The 12,271-nt window shown below is 45.0% G+C and overlaps 1 protein-coding gene across 7 annotated transcripts in view; it reads right to left on the bottom strand.

The window, feature by feature from the left end:
• SHROOM2 (shroom family member 2) overlaps positions 1-12,271 on the bottom strand; it is a 130,244-nt gene that overhangs the window by 53,129 nt on the left and 64,844 nt on the right. For 2 of the 7 annotated variants that reach the window (XM_042788628.1, XM_042788629.1), the window contains exon 1: positions 8,938-9,176. The exons of the other annotated variants lie outside the window; for them this stretch is intronic. The gene's annotated coding sequence lies outside the window, so the exon portion shown is untranslated. Of the gene's footprint in view, positions 1-8,937; positions 9,177-12,271 lie in introns of those variants that run through there. 7 annotated transcript variants of the gene reach the window in all.

The raw sequence follows: 12,271 nt of genomic DNA, 5'->3' as shown, positions 1-12,271 counted from the left end.
AAAGTTTAGATGACTTTGATGAACAGAAACAACTAAATGAAAATTGAGCTCCTAAACAACTTTGTGAATCCCTCTAACTTATGAAATAGTAAACTATTATCCTTCCTGGTTAAAATGTATTGAAAACACATTATAGTTGAAGAAAATTGAGTCTCAATTATGGAAAGCTGTTAACAACTGAACAACCATGAAGCAATGAACAAGCCTGGTCCAACAGCAGTCCACCCAATTCCTAATCCCTAGCAATTACAGAAGATCCCTGCAACAAGTTTTCATATCCTCACCTCCTGCACGGGCAGCTCTTCGCTCAGCTCAACTATCTCCCTCAAATGGAGTCACCAGCGCGATTCCCCCGGGAGCTCTGTCACTGCCTCACTCTTTGCATCCTTTCCTCTCCCCATCCCTCATCCCATACTTGTTTGGGTTTGGCTTATTCCCACTTTGCCCTCTCCAAGAATGTGGCAAGCTCACACTCCCTTTGGCGGCCAGTTCCTACACAGTCTTCTCCCACCTGTGTCTTTAAGTTGGCAGGCAGACAGGCTTTTTTGTGGATCTACTGTAGTGTCAGAAGGAAAGTTGCAATGGTAGAAGATGGTGCTGTAGTCACTTAATAATCCAGTTAAAACATACAGGAAAACACTGAATATGTATTAAATTCAGTGTGTCAGGCTAGTTAATTGTCCTGGGTTTGTGTGAGTGGTGGAGTTTTTTTGGTAGCAGGGGAGGGGGCTACTGCAGTGGCCTCTGTGAGAAGCTTCTCAAAGCTCCCCCGGCTCCAAGCCGGCCCCACCTCTGCACCAAGGCCAAGCCAACCAGCTGCGCCTCTGCGATAATGTATTTAAGAAGGGACGTGGTGACGGGCAGTCGGACTTGTGAGGAGGAGTTGCTGCAGCTGCGTGAACACCAAGGTCAGTGGGGGAACGGAGGAAGAAAGGAGGGGGGAGGTGTGCCGGAGCAGAGACCCCCCTGTATCCTGTGGTGAGACGGCAGGGCGGCCCCCCCCCCTGCCACCCATGGAGATCTACGGTGGAGCAGACACTGATTTATGGCCTGTGAGGTGCTTCGCATGGACGACCAAGGTGACTGTACCTGAAGAAGGCCGGGGTCTTGTGGGAAAAAGTAGCCCTGCTGTTGCAGTTCAGTGCTGGGAGGATTGCAGCATGCGGGGGTGTCCCACGCCAGAGCAGCTCAGGAAGGGCTGCAGCCTGTGGGAGGGAATCCAGTTGGAGAAAGTTGGTGTCCCACGCCAGAGCAGCGAGGGAAATGCTGCAACCCGTGGGAGGGACTCATGTCGGAGAGGATTTGTGGAGGACTGTCTCCTGTGAGAGGGGGACCACAATGGATCAGGGGGAAGAAGCTCCAGAAGCTCCCCCCACCGAAGATGGAAGAAGTGGCAGCACTGACTGCACCCCCCCACCCCACCCCACCCCCCCATTCCCTGCCCCTGTGCTGCTGGGGGAGGAGGTAGAGATATCAGGAGCAGAACTGAGCCCGGGAAGAAGGGAGGGGTGGGGGGAAGGTGTTCTCAAGATGTGGCAATGCTTCTCACTGTCCTACTCTGTTAAGTGTTGTTGTTAATGTCTATGTCCTTTTTTAATTCCCCTAACAAGTCTGCCTTTTGCCCTGTGACCATAATGGGCGATTTACCCCTCCCAGTCCTATCTCGATTCCTAAGCCTGGCTTATTTTGCCCTTCTCATCACTGGGAGGGAAGGGAGAAGTGAGCAGCTGTGTGGTGCTCAGTTGCCCTCCAAGTTCAAACCATGACATTAGTTGTACTATATTTAAGAGCTCTATCAATGGCTGGTAAGATTTATTTAATGGGTTAAATAAACTAGCTTCAAGATCTATTTAGTTTAGGGACAATTGACAGACCTGAATTCAAATTAGGCTTGAGATGAGCCTTCCAAAACCTACAAAATTTCAACATATCTACATGCAAAACCCCCACATTATCTAGGATCTAAGAAGAACCAATGTAGTATGCCTAAAAAAAAATATAACCCCACACTGTGTGTGAATGTATCTATTGACTGACCATCAATATGAATGAAGAAAACACAGTAAGACAAGGATCTGTTTTTTGTTCCATCAGAATACAGAGGACATTTCAGAAGCACATAGACAAGACCACCAAAACAAAACACTCTTCTTAAGAAGAAATCTCTGATTCTCTTAGCTCCTGAATTTACTCCTGACATACTGTACACTGGAAGTTGAGCTTTCTCTAGCCTGTAGACCTTAAAAGCAGTATCTCAAGCACTGTAAAAATCTTGCTCTCAGCACCTCTACTCCTCTACCTCTACAATACCATAACTATAAATTTCCATGCATAAAAATTAAACTCAGTACCTGTCCTTCCTTAAGATGGGCATTACTTATCCAACTTCTGAAACACAGAAGCTATGTTAACACATAGGGGATGTAGCACTGCCAACACCTAGTAACGAACAATCTCATTCCCATTCTAAAACTGGTGCAAACTGGACACAAACAGCTTCTGTTTTCTTCAGGGAGTGATTACTATCCCCTCTTATCCAGTCTGAGGCAGTAGTATCAAGATCACCACAACAGTAAAAATGAAGTATGGATGTCCTGATGTTACAACACCAACAGAGCCCTGCCAGGGACAACTCAGTTCCCCATTTCTTGAATTTCTGTATCAGTATTGTAATTCAACCCTCCAACTATTTCTACAACAGGGCAACAGTCAAATTTTGGCTTTCTCACTTAACAAAACCTTTTCAAGTGCCATATCACATTTTTTTTCCCCCCAAATACAGCAGCAGAGATCACTTGGGTTCAGCAAGACTTAAGAGAATACCGAAAATATCACCAGCCAACAGGATTAGTACGGGAATTCATAGATAATGACAAATTTGTGGCCCGATTTAGACTTCCCTACACAAAAGCCTTTTCTAAACCTCTGCTGAAACTGCTGGTAGTGGTGGCATAGACATGAAGATGATAATGCAACTTCAGCAATACATTATGTGGTAAAATTGCTCACAAAAAAGAATGATTAAAGCAGATGCACTGCAGGAATGGTACTTAATGAAGTAAGTATTTATAATACCACAGGTCTCCATTATCAACTATACAGTCCTTTCTAGCCAGAAAAAAACCACTGGAATAAAAGTAGAACCAACTCAACAGGCCCACATGAAGTCTTTTTGCTCATCTATTTAAGAGCTTGCACTTGTTAACCGTTAAAATATTTCTTCTCAGCCTATTCTCCCAACACTTGGGATTCTCAAGTAATCTTCCAAATACTGGCCATGTCACACAACATCCAGAATCCGTTTATTTCATATTAGCCATAACTGAGACAAAAGATGAGTGCAATAATGTACAAAAAAATTACAATACTTTCCACACTAATAAAGAAATGAATAAGCTTTTTATGCAGAAACTTTCCCTTGAGGCATCTTGGTCTCAAAAGGACGGAGATTTGAAAGGGAAAACTGCTCCATAAAGAAAACATTAAAGGGAAAAAAAAAAGAAAAAAAAAGAAAACATCCTCTTCTGGAGAAGTCCCTTCTGGACTACTCATACAAGTGTTTGCAAAACTTTATAATGCTTCCATTTAATGTGACATTTGGAGATAGCTATGCAACTGTAAACCACTGTGTGATACATGGCACTGTTTTTAAAAAGGATTTTTATTGTCATAACAACTATTTGCAGATTAAAACAGACATTAGAGTTTTGGCACATTACAGAATTCATAATTTGGGCATAAAACCTGCCTTAACGTGTTGGAAGCCCGAGGAATAAGGTGGTTATAGTTGTACAATCATAGAATTGTTTAGATTGGAAAAAACCTTTAAGATCATCGAGTCCAACTGTTAACCCAGCACTGCCAAGTCCACCACTAAACCATGTCCCTAAGCGCCACACCTACACATCTTTTAAATAGCCCCAGGGACAGTGACTCATCCACTTCCCTGGGCAGCCTGTTCCAGTGCTTGACAACCACTTCAGTGAAGAAATTTTTCCTAATGTCCAATCTAAACCTCCTCTGGTGCAGCTTGAGGCCATTTCCGCTTGTCCAATATGCTTGTCATCTTCGGAGATAATCTCGCCCTCCTTATCTTCCAGGGGCAGCTCAAGTTTCAGGTGGAGAAGGTAATTGTTCAATTCCAAGTTATATCACCCCTTCTTTATCTCCAGCTAGTGACTGCAGCTGTAATAGCATTGTAACAAGACGCAGTAGAATTTGAAACACACATCCATCTACAATTTCTCCACTGGCAGATACTTTCCCAAAACTTCTTGGAGCCCAAGTTCCTCTCCTTTTGCCTGTATTAATTTGGGCCCAATCTCTCCCACATTTTGCATAGAGACTCTTCATTAAGGTAGTGGGGATCTCCATGAGCAGGTCGAACGTCACCGCTGTCACCGTGAGCTCCTGCCAGCCTGTGGGGCTGCAGATCTGCACCTTACCCTGAGAAAGGCAAGGCCACCTCCCTCCATCCCTAGAGGGGAGATGGCGGCTGCAGTGAGCCAAGTGAAAGAAGCTGCCTCCCCTGCTGAGGCTGGCTCTACATCCCCCGATGTTTTGTTCTGTCAGAAACAGCTGGACCCCAACTTCAATCCTCCCTGCTACAAGACATCACTGATAATGTCTATAGGTGCAATTCTAAAAGTACATCCATGAGAAAAGGAAGACTAGTGAAAATGTGGGCTGTCTCCAGAAGGAAATGGAAGACCTGGTTACCCAGGATATGGAGAAGGCTGAGATACTCAATGATTTTTTTTGCCTCAGTCTTCACTGGCAAGTGCTCCAGCCACACCACCCAAGATGCAAAAGGCAAAGAAAGGGACTGGGCGAATGAAGAACTGCCCACTGCAGATCAGGTTTGAGACTATCTAGGGAACCTGAAGATGCACAAGACCATAGGACCTGATGAGATTCATCTGTGGGTCCCGAGGGAAATGGTGGATGAAGAGGCTAAGCCACTATCCATCATATTTGAGAAGCTGGGTCAGTCTGGTGAAGTTCCCTTAACTGGGAAAGGAGAAACATAACCGTCATTTTTAAAAACAGAAATAAAGAAGACCCAGGGAACTACAAGTCAGTCAGTCTCACCTCTGTGCCCAGAAAGATTGTGGAGGGGATCCTACTGGAAAATATGCTAGGAGGTGACTGGTCACAGCTAGCACGGCTTCACTAATGGCAAGTCGTGCCTGACAAATTTGGTGGCCTTCTACAACAGGGTTATAGCACTGGTGGATAAGGGAAGAGCAACTGACATCATCTACCTGGACTTGTGCAAATCATGTGACACTGTCCCACATGACTTCCTTGCCTCTAAATTGGAGAGACGTGGATTTGATGGATGGACCACTTGGTGGACAAGGAATTGGTACGATGGTCGCATTCAGAGTGTTGAGATCAATGGCTCGATGTCCAAGTGGAGAGCAGTGATGAGAGGCATTCCTCAGGGGTCAGTATTGGGACCAGCACTGTTTAACGTCAACATGGACAGTGGGACTGAGTGCACCCTCAGCAAGTTTGCCAACAACACCAAGCTGTGTGGTGCAGTCATTATGCAGGAGGGCAGGGATGCCATCCAGAGGGACCTGGACAGGCTTGAGAGGTGGGCCCGTGCAAACCTCATGAAGTTCAACAAGGCCAAGTGCAAGGTCCTGCACATGGGTCAGGGCAATCCCAAGCATAAATACAGGCTGGGTGAGGAGCAGATTGACAGCAGCCCTGCAGAGAAGGGCTTGGGGGTATTAGTGGATGAAAAACTGACTATGACCCAGCAGTGTGCACCTGCAGCCCTGAAAGCCAACCATATTCTGGGCTACATCAAGAGAAGTGTGGCCAGCAGGTCGAGGGAGGGGATTCTTCCCCTCTGCTCTGCTCTGGCAAGACCCCACCTGGAAGACTGTGTTTGGCTCTGTGGCCTCCAGTATAGGGACATGGACCTGCTTGAGTGGGTCCAGAGGAGGCCACAAAGATGATGAGGGGGCTGGAGCACCTCCCTTATGAGGGCAGGCTGAGAGAGTTGGGGTTGTTCAGCCCGGAGAAGAGAAGGCTCCGGGGAGACCTTATAGTGGCCTTCCAGTACTTAAAGGGGGCCTGCAGGGAAGGTGGGGAGGGACTCTTTATCAGGGAGTGTAGTGATAGGACGAGGGGTAACAGTTTTAAATGGAAGGAGGGTAGACTTAGATTAGATATTAAGAAGAAATTCTTCATTATGAGGGTGGTGAGGCACTGGCACAGGTTGCCCAGAGAAGCTGTGGCTCCCCCCTCCCTGGAAGGGTTCAAGGCCAGGTTGGACGGGGCTGGGAGCAACCTGGGCTGGGGGAAGGGGGCCCTGCCCCTGGCAGGGAGGTTTGAACTAGATGATCTTTAAGGTCCCTTCCAACCCAAACCATCCTGTTATTCTATGAATCTTTGATATCTCTGTCAAATATTCACCTACGATAGCCCCCTCACCCCCTGCCCCACAGAAACAGCAGTGGACACAGATAAGTGGTCGTCCCCTGTGCCACCTCTGCAGCTCAGGCCCTGAGGCAGCAGCTCCCAGAGCTGCCAGTCTAAGCTACTGGTCCAGGTGAAGAACCCACCACAATCCAGCCACTGTTTAAGCACACTCTTCAGTAAATTTGTGCTGATCAAAACAATAAAACCCTTCTTTATCTATTAACTACAACAGTGCTGTTTCCCCTGATTTGGACACCCTGGGAACACATACAAGCCTTATTTTGAGCAGATGCATGGCAGCCTTCAAACACTTAAAACCATTTAGAGCTGGAAGTTTAAAATTGACCAGACAGCTCTGATTTCTGGGATTCCCAGAGCAGAGCTGATTTTGTTTAGTGGATAATATTCTTGCAGGCTTTTAGGCTTATTTTACAGAAACTGAATGTGCCAAGATACACACCCAATTTAACATCATTAGACTTGAAAGCTGGGTTCAGTCACTTCATAGCAAAATAAAAGCTATTTTCCAAGCAAGATTGAAAACAGCAATAACAACACAAGTCTTCAATCGCGTACTCCTCTTCCAGCCCACCTCACACCACCCCTTCAGATCTCAATCTTTAGTCACCCTAATTATCACCAAGAATAAGTTTTGGAAGAGAGTCAATCTGGCAAAAATAAAATAAAAAAACCTGCAAGTTGAAACGTGCTTGCATACAAATAAATCAAATCGGAAACTACCTCAATAATTTTCCAAGACCAGATCACTTACAATGGGTGACAAAATACAGGAAAAAAAGCTCTAGCTAATATTCATAAATAGTTACTCCTGCTTGTAAGGCTTATGTGTCAATAAGCTGCAGGGGCCATCAGCATCCCTCTGAAGTGACTGAATAGTTTAATAACTGAGTTCATCCATGCACTCCTTCTGCATAAACCAAGGTATGGATCCTGATGCAAGGTATCTACGGACAATCTCAGAACAAATAACAACACTATATTCACATACATCACTATTTTTAAACTCAGAGCAGTGGACGTGGCTCTGTCAGTCGCTACTCGGTTGTTTGCTTTATAGGTACTAGATTTAGTCTTCTTCAGCTGGAAAACAAAGATGGGTTGTAACACTGGCTTCAGGGTGGTATAGAGCTCCCTCAGGGAAGTTTAAACATCCTCAAGGAATAGAAAAGATGTCTTTTATATATAAAAAAAGATCACTGAAAGAGTCACACTGAATACTACTTATGAGCTCCAAGTGATTAATGAAAGTAATATTTTATAGCTTTACTTGGGAGTTCAGTGAGGTCAGCAGAAACGTGTGATGTGTTTTATGTGCCAACACTCTTCTACGTATTATTATGCTTTATTGTAAACCAGCCATAACCCACAGAAGTTGATTATAAGTTTTCTGGGATCCTGCTCCAAATGGGCAATTATTATCCAAGCAGCTCATACTGGAGGGAAGCTCCATTAGCCTCACTAGATTAAGGATTTCCTTAATGGAGCTGGCTGCTCTGTCTGGTCACCACTAAGCAGCTAGAGACAGGAATACACCCAGAGTCCATGCTGCTCTGGCACCCCACCTTCACAGCATATGTTCTTGAAGAGCAGGAAGCAGCAGCTGCCTGGCAGCAAGGAAAAAAAAAATCCTTTAACGCTCTCCCCCCCCTCCCCAAAACTGTGTAAGATAAGTGTGTCTAAAATAATTTTTATTTTTTCAGTTTTGCTCACTACTTCATATTCATCTCTTTTCCAAGGATCCCTTCTTTAGATTTACAGGGAAGAGCAAACAATTTTGGTCTCACACATTTGTCAGCATACTCATTTCCTCCCGCACTGTTCTGCAAAAATCCCCTTGCATCTTTGTGCAACCCCTGCCCATGTCAGCAAGCTGCTCACAGCTTGGGAAACTTTTTGCACTGAATTTCCTTTTCACACCAATAAAAGTTCAAGACTGAAAAACTCTCAGGCCTTGACACTTTAAGTTTCACTAACAGACTGACTCAGCTACTCCAGTTGTTCTGATGATACACAGTGGGATGAAGAGACCAGCCCAAGAAAACTAGTTGCACACCTCTTAGAAAGCAACTGGAAGCCACCCCAGTGTACGGCCTCACTGGGAGGTGAGACGTTTTGCTCAGCAACACAACGCACACTGAAGCCAGGTCTGTGTGAGAAACAGGAGGCAAACTGGCAAGCGAACCACAAAATACTTTTCTCAGAGTCACCTCCCTTCTTCCACACCTGCCGACTCCACTTCAACAATCCTATTATGAAATTTCAGAGGCATTTGAGACAACGCTGCATAGCTTCACCTCCTCCCTACAACAAGTTAATAAGATACAAAAAAGCTAAGAGAAAGGCACCCTGAGCACTTGCTTATCCCAACGATGGGCCATAGGGGTGAGGAGCTGCCGGAGCTGATCGGGTGCCGGTGCCCTGTCTCCTGGCCAGCCTGGCAGGAGCCCCCCTCTCCCAGCTGCAGCCCTAGATACCTACCCTGGCACTGCGCCGGGCAGTGCCTCCTCCCGCAGCCCCTTCCTCAGGGACCAGGCATGGCTCCTGGCTGGTGAGCAAGCCTCCACGTCAGGGAGTGGGATCGGGCCAAGAGAGGAGCGATGGGGCCCCAGGTGTTGGCCGGGGTGGCACACGTGGGGTGCGGGTGGCACCCGCCTGGGATCCGTCCCCGGCAACGCTGGAGGAGCGGAGCATGGGACCCCGCAGCCCTCTGTGACTGACTGTCCTCCTCCTGCACTAATCCGCACCGCTGTGCCAGCTTAGGGGATATAATTAGACTCACAAAGGAGCCTTGTTACTGCTCCCCGCTAAGAGGCCGTAGCAGTTTTGATTAGTCATACCAGTGGCTCCACTGACCGACTCTGGCGAACGCCACTGGCGGATCTCAGCGGGGAAAAGCTGAGCGAAGCCCAAAAAATGAAACCAGAGCACTGTTCCTGGAGGAAAGGAGATTTTAATTGAAGTGATGTTTGACATGGCACATGGAAAATACACTGAGATTATGCTGCTGAAGTTGGGTGGTTTTTTTTTTTTTTTTGTTTTTTTCAGCTGTTCCATCCTTTTGCAATCTTTTAAGCAAATACATGGATGAATAGACCAGTCTGGGGCACTGCATTGTGAAGAAGTTAATGCCACCTATGAGATGACAAATCTGCTCAAGGAGCAAAGCTAAAAAAAAATCTCCAGAACAACCTGGGCCTCTTAAGAGCTGATGGGCTGTCAATAGCATTTGAGTGTTACTGATGTTTTTCCTATACATTAAAACCAACCAGCCACTCGTCTCAGTGAGCGGCACTTTCCCCAGAAGAGAGGCAGCCTATGATACCTCTAAAAATAAATCCACTCAGTACTCAGAAAGGCACTAGAAATCATCGTCTATGGATAAAAGTGGCAGGTACTTCCTTCTATCCCTCAGTGAGACTGATGTTACAAATTCTGGGGAATTCTTCTAAAGGACAATTTATTTTAATGATCTTCTGAAAAAATAAACTTTACTCCATCGTCACACCATTAATCCCCTGCCACCGGCCTGATCTGCACATGTGAGCTTGCTACAGGTGCTGATCATCATCATAGCTGAGGATGCAAAGGATACAGTAACAGGCAGCACAGTTTATTTGGGGGAAAATGAAGAGGAGTATAGTTATGCTGTATCCTTAAAGTTCAGCCCAGGAGAATGAGAAACTTTCATCTTATATCCTGGCCTATGTGCTGAGATCATGTTTTCCTTAGGTTCTTTGACCCATCACACTAAACATCTAATGACTATTCATTTCTATTGGTTCTGTGGTATAATGCAGCAGACTGATTGCCATGAGAAGGTGACTGCACCGCAGCGTCCCTACCAACTGACCCACCCACATCCTGCATATGAAAAATCAATGGCTTTTCACAGGTCAAAGGATGATGCGCTTACAGTCGCAAAGGAAATGCTGCAAGTACCCTGGATTTACAGAAATCTTTAAACTTCAGGAGGGAGGAGGTAGTTGGCAAAAGGGCAAGAAGTGGTGTTATTTTTATGCAGGCACATTTGGATTTTAATAAGAAATCTAGTTAAGACAGCATATGGTAGAATTACAAATTACAAAAAAGTCCAATAGCTCCACTGTGTGAACTTGGTGGAAGTCAGCGTATGGCTAAAACTTTCCCAGCCAGACTGCAATGTTCTTTCAAAAAATGACTTCACATATATAAAGGTGAGAGCACTGATTCCTCACAGATGTTAAAGCTAATATAATAAGGGTTTTTCGGAAGTAGTCTGAATAAAGGTAAGCTAGCATGATCCCTTACTTATCAACATTAACACACAAGCATGCGTGTGCGCATGCACAGTCAATCTAGAGAAAGACTTTTGTTTGATGGGTCACTTCTCTAACATTGTTTCTGAAAGAATATAAAAACCATGGAGTTATTGTTGTGTGAATGAGGATGCAAACTCCAGCTGACAAATACTCTTCTACATGTGATGACTTATTTGTCAAAACAGAGAAGTAAAATCAAATGGAAAAACGATTTTTTTTCCTGAATTTCCAGCTGCAAGCCCATCTTCACTCTATATAACAGAAGAATAAATTGCATAGTGAGTACTCTTGAATCCACTCTCTGAAGAAGTATTAGTATTACATTGGTACTGTAGTAAAAAGAGAGGAAAAGCAAGTATGTCCTTAATTTTAAAGAAAATGAAAGTTTCAACCTACAAAATATAGTTGTCCAATAGGATTTTTAATTTGGCTTTAAAAACCCTTTTTTCAGTCTTAATCTGCAATCAGATACTGAAGCCATCCTGCTATCCTGCAGCCAGAGCAGCAAACAGACAAAGGAAGCTCATCTTAACTTCACTACAAGGTCTGCTGGGCATAGCCCTACATTTGCTGGAAAACAGCTGTAAATGAACAGTCACATAATTGCTATGAAAGCATTTATAGTAGACTAGTTGAAATTTTTAAAATGCCCCTGAAAGGACTGGGATTATTGTTATGCTTATTTTACATATAGGATCCAAAGATCAGAGAAGGTGGGTGGGTGATCAAACGCCATGCACAGAGATTTCAACCTATTGAAGAACAGAGACTTTTCAGTCAAGTATTTTGAGGGCGAAAACCCCTCTCACTCAAGGCTTATCTCAAGTGTAAACCTGCCTCTCTTCAAGAGAGTACAACTAAGTAAATAACCTGGGATCATTACTCTAGTTGCTGTTGGATTACAGTGTAGAAGGAAAAGGAGCCCTATAGCCAAATTCACACACCTGGTATCAACGCAGACATGCTCCTAAAGCTGTGACACTGGATTTGTAATCACGATGATATCGAGTCTATGTAGTACCAAACAACTTTTCATTAATAACTGCTCCTTAAGAAAAGAGGAAAATGTATATTCCTAGTTCAGAGGAAACCTCTGCATGCTACAATCTGAGCTTTACATCAGAAGGCTTTACATCCTCACTGAAAAACAGACCACCAGCTAAGATCTTTGCAATTTGAAAACAGAACCAGTCAAGAGCTACCCCCGACACCCTCTCCTCTCCCATCCCTGGAATGAGAAAACAGCAATTCAGGGTGAAAAGCTTTCACCAGGAACACACGTTATCATTTGCACTGGGAAAGGTTTCCCAGAGCCTTTTTTCATTTGTTTTAATAACCAAAGTTGTGGGGAGTAACCTGTTCATCACCCAGCACAGGGCCACAGGAAAAGCAGCGGCTGCGATCAGGCCCGTTGCCGAAAGTGCCTGTCCCAGTCTCTACTCCTCCTGACTCTGGCTGCCAACGTGGGCTTCACTCTCCTCCAAGCCTCTCCTGTCCTTCCTCTGGCTTATGGC

This window comes from Tyto alba, unplaced genomic scaffold (genome assembly GCF_018691265.1).
Source record: "Tyto alba isolate M040663 unplaced genomic scaffold, T.alba_DEE_v4.0 Super-Scaffold_14, whole genome shotgun sequence".
Classification (NCBI taxonomy): domain Eukaryota; kingdom Metazoa; phylum Chordata; class Aves; order Strigiformes; family Tytonidae; genus Tyto; species Tyto alba.
Note: the sequence above shows the minus strand (reverse complement) of the source record. Positions and strands in the feature narration are given on the sequence as shown.